This window comes from Halichoerus grypus, chromosome 15, assembly GCF_964656455.1.
Source record: "Halichoerus grypus chromosome 15, mHalGry1.hap1.1, whole genome shotgun sequence".
Lineage (NCBI taxonomy): Eukaryota > Metazoa > Chordata > Mammalia > Carnivora > Phocidae > Halichoerus > Halichoerus grypus.
Genome location: NC_135726.1, coordinates 22,672,722 through 22,684,951, shown reverse-complemented (window position 1 = coordinate 22,684,951; position 12,230 = coordinate 22,672,722). Strand labels below are relative to the sequence as shown.

The 12,230-nt window shown below is 44.1% G+C and overlaps 1 protein-coding gene across 4 annotated transcripts in view; it reads right to left on the bottom strand.

Moving 5' to 3' along the window:
- Positions 1–11,651, bottom strand: part of CDH8 (cadherin 8) — a 358,968-nt gene extending 347,317 nt beyond the window's left edge. The window contains exons 1-2 of one of the 4 annotated variants that reach the window (XM_036091704.2): positions 10,815–11,651; positions 9,981–10,339 (exon numbers count right to left, since the gene is read on the bottom strand). The gene's annotated coding sequence lies outside the window, so the exon portion shown is untranslated. Of the gene's footprint in view, positions 1–8,989; positions 9,049–9,980; positions 10,408–10,814 lie in introns of those variants that run through there. The other 3 variants (XM_036091705.2, XM_036091706.2, XM_036091708.2) reach the window with 3 other exon arrangements.
- Between the last annotated feature and the right edge of the window lie 579 nt (positions 11,652–12,230).

Here is a 12,230-nt window from a genome sequence, read left to right as displayed (position 1 = left end):
ACCTTTTCCTTAAAATAACAAAAGGTTTACTGGTGTGGTACCAAGTCATTTCCTCTGTGCTCACGCACTGCTCACCATCACTGTGATAGAGTACATACATATATCAGACTTTGAGAACCCCTGCACGGGTAGTAGGAATGAATAGAAGGGATTTTGTATGATGTCATAATACCCCCCCAGCGCACACACACCCATATGTACTTTATGCATGGATTGGTAAAACTGTCCCACTAACTGAGCTGTTCACATGCACATACATGCTATCAGGGGGTAGTGAGACTTGGCCTTCACTTCAGCGAAGGGTGCCTTGGAGAGTCTTCACTTGGAGACAGATGAGATTCTACTGTGACAATTAGAACCATACTATTTATATTGCTTTCACCCTCTGCCACAGGCAGAGCTAATGTCCTCTTTGATGATCAGAAAATAGCTTTATAGGAATTCTTGAGATGCAACCAAATGTTACGTCACTGTTATCAGAATAAACATTGTGAATAGTAACTCCGTACATAAACTGCTTAACTCTATGCAAGGAAGAAGAAATTGAGCAAGGTTGTAAAGCTTGGATAAAAAAAAAAAAATCTATTTTTAGATTTTCCAACCACAGTATGTATGTCTGGCCAAGCAATCCACTTTATTATAATGCTGCTGCATTGATTTACACCCAGATAGTGAGATGAAGAGATTTTACAGTCTCTCTGGAATTCTTACAAGAAAGTCTTTAGAATTTTCCCCTAAGAAAATATCTTCTCTTGGGTAACAGACTTGCAATCTGACTTTTCATTCATACACACATTTTAGAGATAGTTCTAATTACAGCCTGGATCTTACTCTGCTGGCCCCAACATTTTTTTAAGGTGAACTTGGTCAATTGTCAGATATGTTAAGTCATTATGCAAAAATATACTGCACTATCGATTTTGTAAATAACGTAGATTAAAGTTCCAAATGGTAAGCCACACACCGATAGGTGAAGTCTAAAATAAAAATGGGCTTTTACAGACACTTTAGGATTCAATCCAGCAGATTACAGTGGTTGACAGGAAATTATGTTTTTATTATCCACTGGGCTTAGTGGCCACAATATTTCATAGAAGCAAAAATGACACACAGGACTAGAGAGTTTCTATTAAAAATGTTTCTGACCTTGAATTTAGAACCATTAGTAGGCTGCTTCAAAACAGGTAAATGCACATTGAATTCAAAGTGGTGTTTCAGGAATACAGAGGGGTAGAGATTCAGCGTGTGGCCCAAGGCAATTCACGCCAAGCTCTGGATGACTAGAACAGAACAGGCAGGGATATATTTGGGTTTTAGAGAGGGAGGATTCTTGCATATGTCCAAATACAATTCAAGAGAATTCTCTTTCCTAAAACCTTCAAAATTCCCTGACCAAATTCCCTTGGTAGAGTAGGATTCTAGATTTGTTGTTGTTTTTATACACACACACACACACACACACACCACTATTCATCTCCCCATTGGCCACAGCCCTCTGGTCATTTTTCCTTGGTATCATACCATATCTTTAATCCAGCTATTTATCTATCCAAAAGCATTTATCATTTGCTTATTTTGCCACCCAGAATACCCGCCAAATCCATTCTGCTCTGTTACTGACACACCACTCTTTTTCTTTAAATTTCCACAATTATTGGTTACCTTCGCAAAAATAAATGCCTTCTGCTTTCCCAAGGGGTCAGAACTTGTTCTTCACATAGAAGCTGTTCTATTTGTTATGGAAATTTCAGCATGGGATGACTAGGTCTGCGAGGAAGACAAGGCCAACATAAGGCCACTTTTCTAGTGTTACAGACCCAGGCCTTTATTCATAAAAACTTTCTGGAAATCATGAAGTTAAGATTTTGAAGATATGATTCTATTCTGTCAGACTCTCTTAAGGCAGAACTGTACTGAGATCATCTCAAAAAGATAAACAGAAATCCCATGCATCCCTTGTTGATTACAGACACAGTAGTGCCAAAGTGATTTTTCAGGACTAATCTAAATCCCTCCTCCATTTGAAAGCCACATCCTCTGCTGTCTTTAAATCATCTGCTCAAACTTAACAGAGACTGAAGGAGTGAAAACAATGTGCTCACCCTTTGTTGGAAGAGGACATTGGAAGAGGTCATTATGAGGATGTGACCACCAGTGGATCAGAGAACTGGCCCAGGGGTTCAAAGACTTCTTATCTGCTCCCCTGTCCTTAGAATTACATTCTACCCACTGTCCCCTCACTTGGAGTCACTTCAAGAACTCAGCCTTGAGAGAATAGGGTATTGTTGAGACCATCTGGACTGAATACATGACTGAACCCCATGGAGACCTCTATATAACATCTTAAGATTCGGGACGCCTGGGTGACTCAGTCAGTTAAGCGTCCACCTTCGGCCCAGGTCATGATCCCAGCGTTCTGGGATCAAGCCCCACATCGGGCTCCCTGCTCAGTGCGGAGTCTGCTTCTCCTTTTCCCTCTGCCTCTCCCCCTGCTCATGCTCTGTCAGATAAATAAATAAAATCTTTAAAAAATAAAATAAAATCTTAAGATTTTATCAGGGAGGTGTGGAGATCTACTCATCTTTTGACCACCTGAGAGAAAGCCTCATATGTGAGTTCCCTTGCATATTAAAACTGCCACCTACCAGTCGGGAGTGTTCTGACTTTCTTTGGTCACTCCTTGCCCTCTGTGTACAGGGGCCAGTTTCAGAGTTCATTCTAGGAGCTCCCAAGGTTGTGAACCAAGACCCTTTAAATCACAGTAACCAACAGAAATCAACCTTATCCTTGCCAATTAGTAAGAGAGCTGAACGAGGGAAGCTCCAAGACACAGTGGTTGAAAACACTGAGTGTAGAGTCAGAAGTAGTTTGAATCACTGTTCGATCACTCATAAGCTATGGGGAAATGTATCTCAGTTGTGGCCAATGAGGGAACTGATGCTCTGTGTTTCATACTCTCTAACTTGAGGGATTGTGGAAAAATTAAATAAGGTATATAAAACTATCAATGTAGCAATAATACCTACCATTTATTGAATATTCCATGTGCTTTACAAAGACTCAATTTAAAAAAAAAATACTTTATTTCAATTTTTTTACTGTGTACATCACTGGGGAAAATCCTAGCATTTTATTTAGATAGGTAAATAAAAGAATTTCCAATTCTTCTTTTAAAAAAAAAATTAAAGGAACCATGTTGGGTATGAATTAAACATTTTATAAACTGTTTTCCCTACCCATTGCTAACACACAGTTAATGACATCAAGTAGTTTTATTAAGTTTCTACAAGGGCAATATTTTTAGCCCCTTCCCAAAAGCCAACCATGTCTCCTCTTTCCATTGAACACATGGCATTGTCTTCACTATTTTCTGCTGAGAGGACAATGCACAGGCATTAAACATCCACATGGAACCTATTCACTTGGTAACCACTCAGTGAAAAACATCATACTATACAATTGCACTACAACCCAATTTTAACCACTCCGTGACAAACATTTCATTGGCCAGGTCCTTTTACAAAAAAAAAAAAAAAAAAATTCTGTTACATTTCATTATCAACCTTCTTATGAGAATGGCCCAAGCAGGGAGTCCCTACTAACTCAAAGATGAGGCCAAAATGATTTCTAAACACTACTAAGAAATTTGCTGAGTGAAGATAATGCTAAGCAGAGACTGGGTTCAGGTTGTGTCTTCTCCCAAAAGTATTCAACAAATGTTTTCCATTTATTTCAGCAAATTTTAGCATGACTGATGATGGCTAAAAATCAGAAGCTCTCCCTTCTTGCTTACGTAATGTGGAAATGGTTAAAATCAGTTATATCACATAACCAAGGCTACAGAGTCTGTAATACTGAAACTGAAACGCATCCAAGTATCCCAGCATGATAAGTCAAGATTCTGCCAATTAGATTATACTGTATAGTAACCACCCTCACCAGTGCTCCTTACTGTCATTCTTTCATGTTTCAAAGACTTTGTAGCTTAAAAACCACCCACTGACACTATTACCATGAACTACGGACACAGATGATGGATGGGTAGACAGATGATAGCAAGCAATCATTTGACAAAAATAATATTGAGATATAAAGCAGGATGCATAGGTCATGGAAATTAAAGTGCTTATATGGATTGTAAGTATACTAGCTTCAGTATACTCTCCTACATAGTATACTAAGTACACTATCTTTACCTACTATATTTTAGTGAAATTCAAAAATAAGACAAACATAAGTATGTCTTACCATTCTAATCAAAATAGGTGCAAATTAATTTTTTTCATATTTTTGAGCATCCCCAATATGAAAATGGAAATACTTGAACACAGAAAATTAAATTCTGTTGGTCAAGCTGAAATAGCAATAGAGAAATAAGGAAGGCAATGTGTCCTTGTAATTTTTATATCAAATTCTGGAGATGAGTTGGCATGCATAAGAAAATCATTCCCTTATGATATTTCTACCACTCCCTCATCTACTTATTTTATGTTATTTGTGTCACATCAGGAATCAAATAATCATATTTTATGCATTAATCTATCTAAAAAGAAGCAATGCATGGAAAATGTTACGTTATAACATGTAATAGAACATGAATGTACAGTAACACTCACTTAATGACATATATAGAATAAGATTCCACTTACTATTACTTTGCAATATATTCAACATGCTTAAAATATGAATAAATACATCCACAGAAAGACCTTATCATGGAAAATACATTATTTTCCTGTGTGTACATGTGAGTGCCAGGTATCCTGCTGGTAACTCAGCATGAGGAGTATAGAATTGTCTTCTAAGGTGTTCAGACTTGCAGTTCACATGAGGTTAATATGAACTGTTCCATTCGAATATAAAATATACTAAAGAGAGGCAAAAAAGGGAGAGAGAGAGAGAAGGAGCAAAGAAGGGAAAGTTCTTCCCTCGGTTATTTTATATACCTCCAGCAAGGGGAAGGTATGGGCACTGAATTACACACGTGACACTTCCATAATTTAGAGTATTTTCCCCAATAAAACACAACTTTGCATCCCACACAATTTAATAGCCTTCTTGATGTAAGTCTGGTCTTAGAGGCATTCTCCTTTTTACAAAGCTGAATTATGCTTTTATGTTCCCATACCATTTAACAAATGACTTTGAGGGAGGAAAAATATGCTTTGTGGAACATGAAAAAATGGATTAAAAAAAGAAAAGTTCTATCTTAAGATCAACTTAGGCAAATTTTTCCAATTTCTGTAAAGAAAATCGAGGTAGACAGTCACAATACCAGACTTTGGATATTATCCCACCTTAGCCTTTATTAAGAATCTCCTAGTAAAGGGAGAGAGGGCTGTCTTTGCTTATTGTCAATGCATTAAACAAATGTATACTGAGCACTAGCTCTGGGCTTAGCCCTCAACTAACCATCATTTCAGCATGTCTTTGGCTGAGAGGGTAGGGAAGTTTGAAGGTTCTGAACACAAGTGTTACTCTTATGAGGCTTTCCAAAGAGATACAGAAAACCACATCTATATGTTTCTACGTACTAACAGAACTTAAAAAACCACAAGACTTCTAAAGGCAAAAGGGTAGATGATATTTATGATAAGGAATAGCATATGACCTTTAAAACTCAGGAAATAAAAGCTTGGGACATAATAGAGAAAGGGAACAGTACTGGTCCTGGTGCTTTGCCATGGAGTGGCACTGGAGATTTTGCTAGAGGCAGCATATGGGAGAAGCAGCTGAATGGCATCCCTTGAACTTATTTCTTTTCTGACCTTTTGAAGTTGCCAGGTTCAACTAATTTTCTCCTCATAGTTATATCTGAAGCAGGTTCCAGAGGCAAGAACCAACAGTTCAGCAGAAATATATTGCTCATCACAACTTTCTATGGGAATTAAATGAGAGAAGACTTATAGCTCTTTGGTTACTTAAGCCCCACTAATTCAGATGACAGCCTTGTTCCATCAAAATATTATTCTATTTCACACACATAGGATTATGGGATTCTGGTGAAAAAATTCCAGCACCGCAAACATTTTTGTTTTTAAAGACACTGGTCAATATACAAATTTAAGAAGGCAGGAGGGCAAAACAAACAACCTAAGGCAGACGAAATGGCAAAGGGAACTTGATAAAACTCCCAGACTTGAACCATTAAATGAGTTAGTTGTCTGGGCACATTTTGAAGTTTTCTAGAAGTAAATTTTTTGTATCCGTGTGCATGTGTGTCACATCTGTGGGTGACTGTAGACCACACACAATACAGAGCAACGAAGACCAGCCGTGGTTTAATTCGGACACTGTGGGTGTTATATAATACACCAAAGTTAGGAGTCTTTTCCTAAACTAAAAAGCAAAATTCGTCCATTTCGGCTGTGAATGCAACAGTGCTGAAAACAAAGAAAAAAACTGCGCCTTTTTCCTGCTTCTCTGAATAACTTTGTAAGCAATATAAAATAACTGAAGCCACCGTCAACAGCATCACTGAGCACAATATTTTCAAAAGAAAGTCTTGAGATTTTAGACTACATCTATAATTAAAAGGCTACTCTGATTATGCCTGCTCCTTGATTCGTCATACACAAAACTTTGCTGATGGACCAGAAAAGTGTGATTGGAAATAGAAAATTGAATGTCACTTTATCCCTGAAAAGCTTCTGGTTTTGCATGGAAAACTTGCTCAAATTGGGATGTTGATAAAGCCAGAGGTGTGCCGCCTTGAGCAGGAAAATGAAGATTTTTTTTTTTCTTAAAGCATTAATTTACTTATGAGGTTTTCTCAACAGTTGGTGAAGTATGGATTCTAACTTTTCTATATGCGAGCGTTCCTTTCTCCTCACCAATAAATAATGAGAGGAACCTGGAGAGCAAAAGCCTGAAGTACAATTTCTTGAATAGAATCCTTATACCTTCATTCTTTGGAGTTTCCCTGCTTTGCTCCAAAATCCGACGCTCCCTGCTAGCCAGGTGTATCGGACCTGAACTCTGTGCACAGTTTACAAGGAAATGTTGTATCATGAGTATGCTCAAACAACAGCTTTTACAAACGCTGCCTCACGTGCTCTGTTCCATCCTGCTGAGCATGTTTTATGCGTTGTTTGTTTTTACACTGAGCATACCACCATTGGCTAAAGTGTGTTCAGTACTAAACTAAGGGGTTGCGATAGATGAATTGCCTGGACCAGAGTTCTACCTGATGCCCCAATAAAGTTACTTTCAGGTTAAAGACCTCCTTTCCTTTAGAGTTGATATGTGTAAAGCAAGCAAATGGAGCTGCTATTCTAGTGAGGGCAGCCATAAAATTGTTTGGCAAAATTCGTAACACCTTCAAGAACTCAAAAAATGCATCCTAGGTACCAAAAATGCAGCCAAAAAAAATGGTAAGAGGCTTGCATGGAGAGATTTACCCAACTGAAATCTGGAGAGTTTGGGGAGACTGTGTGGATTTTAAAGCAGAAGTGATTTTTAATAGTAATAATAATTGGAAACACAAGATCCAGGTTGCAGGGGAGAAAGATTAAAAGTTTAAATGACAGCATTACAGCACAAATTTCAGAGAACATTAGCCAGCGTCTCTAAAATATATGGCCCATTTGTGATGGTCACAGGATACCCTGACACTCATTTGGGTAGTGTGGGGAATGGAATGAGGAAGATGAACTGCCATTGAGCAGCCCTCAACTAAGCAATCCCTGGAGTTGCTGGAGAATCTCTTCTCTGTTTTCAGAGATTTTCTCAAACTCCAAGCCCTCTTCAGAGTCCAGAAAAAAGAAAAAAAAAAAAAAAATATATATATATATATCAAAGGTGGTTTAAAATCCTATAACTGCTCCAGCATGAAAGGACTATGTGATGGGGAGCTTCAAATCTGCTAAAGCAGAATTACAGAATATTATTATGAGTATTATTATTTAATAAGAGGGATACACCTAGAATTTCTTTCAGCCACAGAGCTCAAGGAAGTGGAAAACATGTCTGGACAGGATAATTATGTAGAACTCCCTTTGAGAGGGGAAAAAAAAAAAAATGTAGCCCTTCGAGAACATCCTTCAAAGGTATCAGGCCTCTCGGTAAAATTCTGTGTGTGTTACACACCACACACACACACGCACACACACCCCTGATAAAAATCCCTGCAAAACTGGACACAGCTGATGAAAGGCAACAGCAGGTTAGAAATTTCAGTTGTGTTTAGCCTGAAAGACAGGGCTCATTTTGCATGCAGTGAGGTACAGCGGCGAGGGTGAATGGATGGAAAATCCCACTCTCGAATCTTACATAAATATCTCTTTCCCACATAGGGTTTTCCAGTTGAAAAGCTCCCATAATGAAGCCGGAGGTGACAGCCCCGGGAGGGTTGTTTACCATTGAGATGGCTGTCGGGAGCACTGTGTTGAGGACAGGCGCTTCACAACGGCCCCAACCGACCCCGGTCCCTCCTCTCTGCTCGGCGATGGTACCCGACCCGAGAGGGCAGTGCTCTCGCAGACCTTCTCCGAAGCCCCCGCCTTCCCATTGTCAGCCCGCAAACGGTGTGAACCCAGGTGAAAGCAAGCAGCCGGCTGATCTGATTAGCAGCTTGGGCGCGCTAAGGGATTGTCGGATCGTGCCTCTTAAAGAGGAAACTCTGGTGGAATCTTCAGGAAGGCGTGGTAAAGTTGCAAGGACCTTTTCTCCCTGCCGCTTGCTTGGTTATAAGCTCTGTTCTTTAACTGGAGCTGAAGTGAGCAGCTGCCAGCCTGATTTTCCGTTACGGACTAATGTTGTGCGTTTACAACAATCAACAATTAATGTTGTCTGATTTCCTACATTTAAGCAACCCAAGCAGACAGCTGCCATCTCCGCTCGCTAAGAAGGCAAACGCCTAGCCCTACACGAGCCGCCGGCTCAGCGCCTGCGGGGAAGGGTCAACGGTAACAAAACTTTGAGGCTTCCGCCAGCTTGGGTGGGGAAAGCTTTGGTCTTGGAGAGGGAAAGCGGAGGAAACTGTGGATACCTGTTGGCATCGGCGTTGGCGGCGGCAGGTTTTCACCGTCTCCCGGCCTTGGCTGGAACCTGGGAGAAGGGGAGTAGGTCCCTTATGAACCTGTTACGCGCTGGCAGAACCCAGGCGAGAGCCCTCTTTGCCGGCAAGGAGGGCGGCCCGCCCCCCAAGTGCTCGCCGAGAGGGAGCAAGAAGATGCCAGAAAGCGCAGCTGCCCGCTCTGCGGGCGCTGGGAGAGAGGGTACGGAGTCCCCGGCTCAGAGGGCCTCCGTGAGTGCAGCCTCGCGGGCTCGCTAAGGACGCCGCTTGGGGGGGGGGGCGGGTCCTGCCTGGGTTCGGGCCAGCGTCTTGGCGACCGCAGAGCCACCGCGCGGCTCGAGAGCCAGCAAGTTTGCAGCGGGCACCACGCCTCGCAAGCTGGAGCAGCCACTTGTGGGAAAGCGTCGCGCTGAGGCTCTCGCTGCTGGGTCGCGGCCCACAGCCCCAAGGCGGGGGTCGCCCTCCCTGTCCTCGGGGGTGGGGAGGTGCAGCAAAGGGGCAGCCCGGCCCCGTCGCCTCCTTTCCTCTCGGGCTCGCACCCTCCTCAGCACCAGCGGCGGGTGTTTCCCATTCACCGCACGGACCCCGCAGTGAAGTCGCGCGGCTGCAGCGTCGCCTGCCTGCCTGGCGAGGCGGCGAAATCGCCAGGCGACCGCGGAGAGGGAGACCGGCAGGAAAACTAAAGAGGCACAGCCTGCTTGCTACTCCCCAGGATCTACTGTCAAGAGCAGTTTGCCAAATCCTCAGGCAGAGCCCGGAGGTGGCCCCGTCGGCTGTGCAGATCAAGAAAGAAGACGCAGCTCAGCCCCACGCCTGAGCTAGGAACCCGCGTCCACCATGGGGGGGGGGCGGGGGGAAGAGACGCGCGAGGTGTCCGAAGGGGTATGGGGATTCTTAAAGGAAACGGTCGTTTCTGGGTCCTCGGGGCTTGGAGAAAAACGGGGGGCAAAGGGGGACCACTTACTCTTGAGGGGCTCCGCGCTGGGGAATGTCAAGCCTCCCAGTTCACAAACGGCTGCAGGTGCTCGGGGTCGGCTCCCGAGAGCGGCGAGCACCCAGCGGTTCCCGCGCGCCGGGCAGGCGCCTCCGGATCCCGTTCATGCCTCTCGGAGCTGCGGGGCTCGGTGTGGAGACGCGGGTCGGGCGCGCTGGGCTCTGGGTGTCCGCAGCCCGAAGTGCAGCGAGCGGGAGGGTGCGCGGGACCGTCTGTGCACAGACCGGCGACGGCGGAGGAGATTTGAGGAGGCAAGGAGATTCCGAATAAATCCACTAATTCTGGGCTGAGCACTCCGGCATGCGAGCCCGCCTGCCTGCCAAATGTAACTGTGAAGTGATGTGGAAAAGTGAGCCGGGTGCCTCCCCTGACGGATCTCATTGGGCAGAGCGCAGAGGCAGGTCTACCACTTGGAAATTCATGTAAGCAGTCCCCCCTCCCCGCCCCCTCCCTGCCTTCCCCCTCGGCTGTCGCGCGCTCGCTCGCTCTTCCCCGCTCCAAGTGGGCGCCCAACTTTTCGCTCCTGGCTCCCGAGCACGCCTCGCGCGTCTCCGCCGCCAGAGCCCCGGCTGAAGATGCGCCCTTCCGTGCCGTGCGCGCAGCCCGCGGAGGGCCAAGCTCCCGGAGAAGAGAGCTGGCAGATGATAAAGGCATGCGGAGGAGGTACCCGCGAGCTTCCTCTCCCGAGTCTCACCTGAGCCCCGGGGCTAGCGTTGCCTTGAAAAGCGTCTTAATGACCCACAGCCGTTTTCCGTGGGCGGAAGAGGACGCGGCAGGGCAAAGGAGTGCGCGTGGGCAGCTTACCTCGTAATTCCAAGAGCCTCTTGCGGACAGAGTGGGGTGCTCATCAGACCGCTGCCTACTACTCAGACGCTACGATTTAGAGGTGGCGTGTCGTGGTCTTGTGGGTGGAGCACATTCCTAGCATCCCTTTGCTTCTACTCCTTTAGGGAAATGGGATCCGGGAGGGCACAGGGGCAGCCAGGAGGGGCGCGCAGTAAGTAGGCATGAAAAGAACAGCAGAACTTGCTTGGGAAATAGAGCGATTGCTACGTCTTCTCAGTGTGCCCTGGCCTCCAGATCTGCTCGCAGGCACCATTTTTGCAGTTCCTCTGCCTCCACCAAGAGATGCCCTGTCTGTGGCCCCTTCAAGTCCTCTGATGGACTCCACACAGGTCTTGAGAAATGGCTACTTTGGGGTAGAGCCAGTACAGGAAGGAGGGATCATAAATTAGGAGGTCCGGGTTTGTTTTTGTTTTTGTTTTTGTTTTTTCTCACCTCCAAGGCTAACACATAGCAATATTCAGCCACTGTGATCATCTTTTGATAAAATTAGTGAAAAATAAGATGAACTAATCCTTACTTTTTTGTTTAACTCTCCTCCACAGGCCACCCTGATTTAGTTCATGCCCTGTGCACGAGAGGTGAGCTCTGAGGAAAGGTTTTACTATCTGGGGATGGAACCGAAACAGAAGGGGGGAAAGGGGGCAGAGAACCAGACACAAGGTCTGTAGAGCTTGTACTGACTAAAATTAATGAGACAGAGTGAACAGAATGAAAAAAGAGGCACAATATGCTTATAATGTTTTATGCAGATTTGACATTTGTGTGTGTTGCATCTAACATTGTGAAATGTTTAAAAGAATATTGACTATGGGTCTCTTATCTGTTTCACGTTCTAACTTCTTATAGAAAAAAAAAAAAAAAAAACCTTAGTGAATTATTTCAGAGAGGGAGAGGTGAAGAGAACCAAGAGGTATCCCTCCCACCTCCTGAACACACCCCGCCTCTCCCGCATGCACACACCCAAGACAGTTAGGAAGTAACTGTTCCTTCTCCTCTCAGATTGCGTCTGCTTGCCGGGTATTCAGGAGTTGGCTAATTCTGTCTTGGAAAAAACCACAATCAAATTATAACTGCTGCAAACCAGGAAGCCCCAAGTGGACAAAGAAAGAGATATTTTGGGTTGTGCTTAATTTTAAGACCTTCATCTTCAGTCCGAACAAACGGTCCACACCTTTCCTTGGGATACTTTATTAAATTTATAAGAACTAAAAAAGTTTTGTGTTACTGAAGGCTGGAAATCATCCCAAATAACAAACTCCTCTCACAACAAAGCCAGAATGGTAGACATAGACAATATCCCCAAATCCCATTTTCTTCCAGGAAAACAACAACAGCAACTATTTTGACAAAGTGAAGAGAGTCAGAATCCAGTGG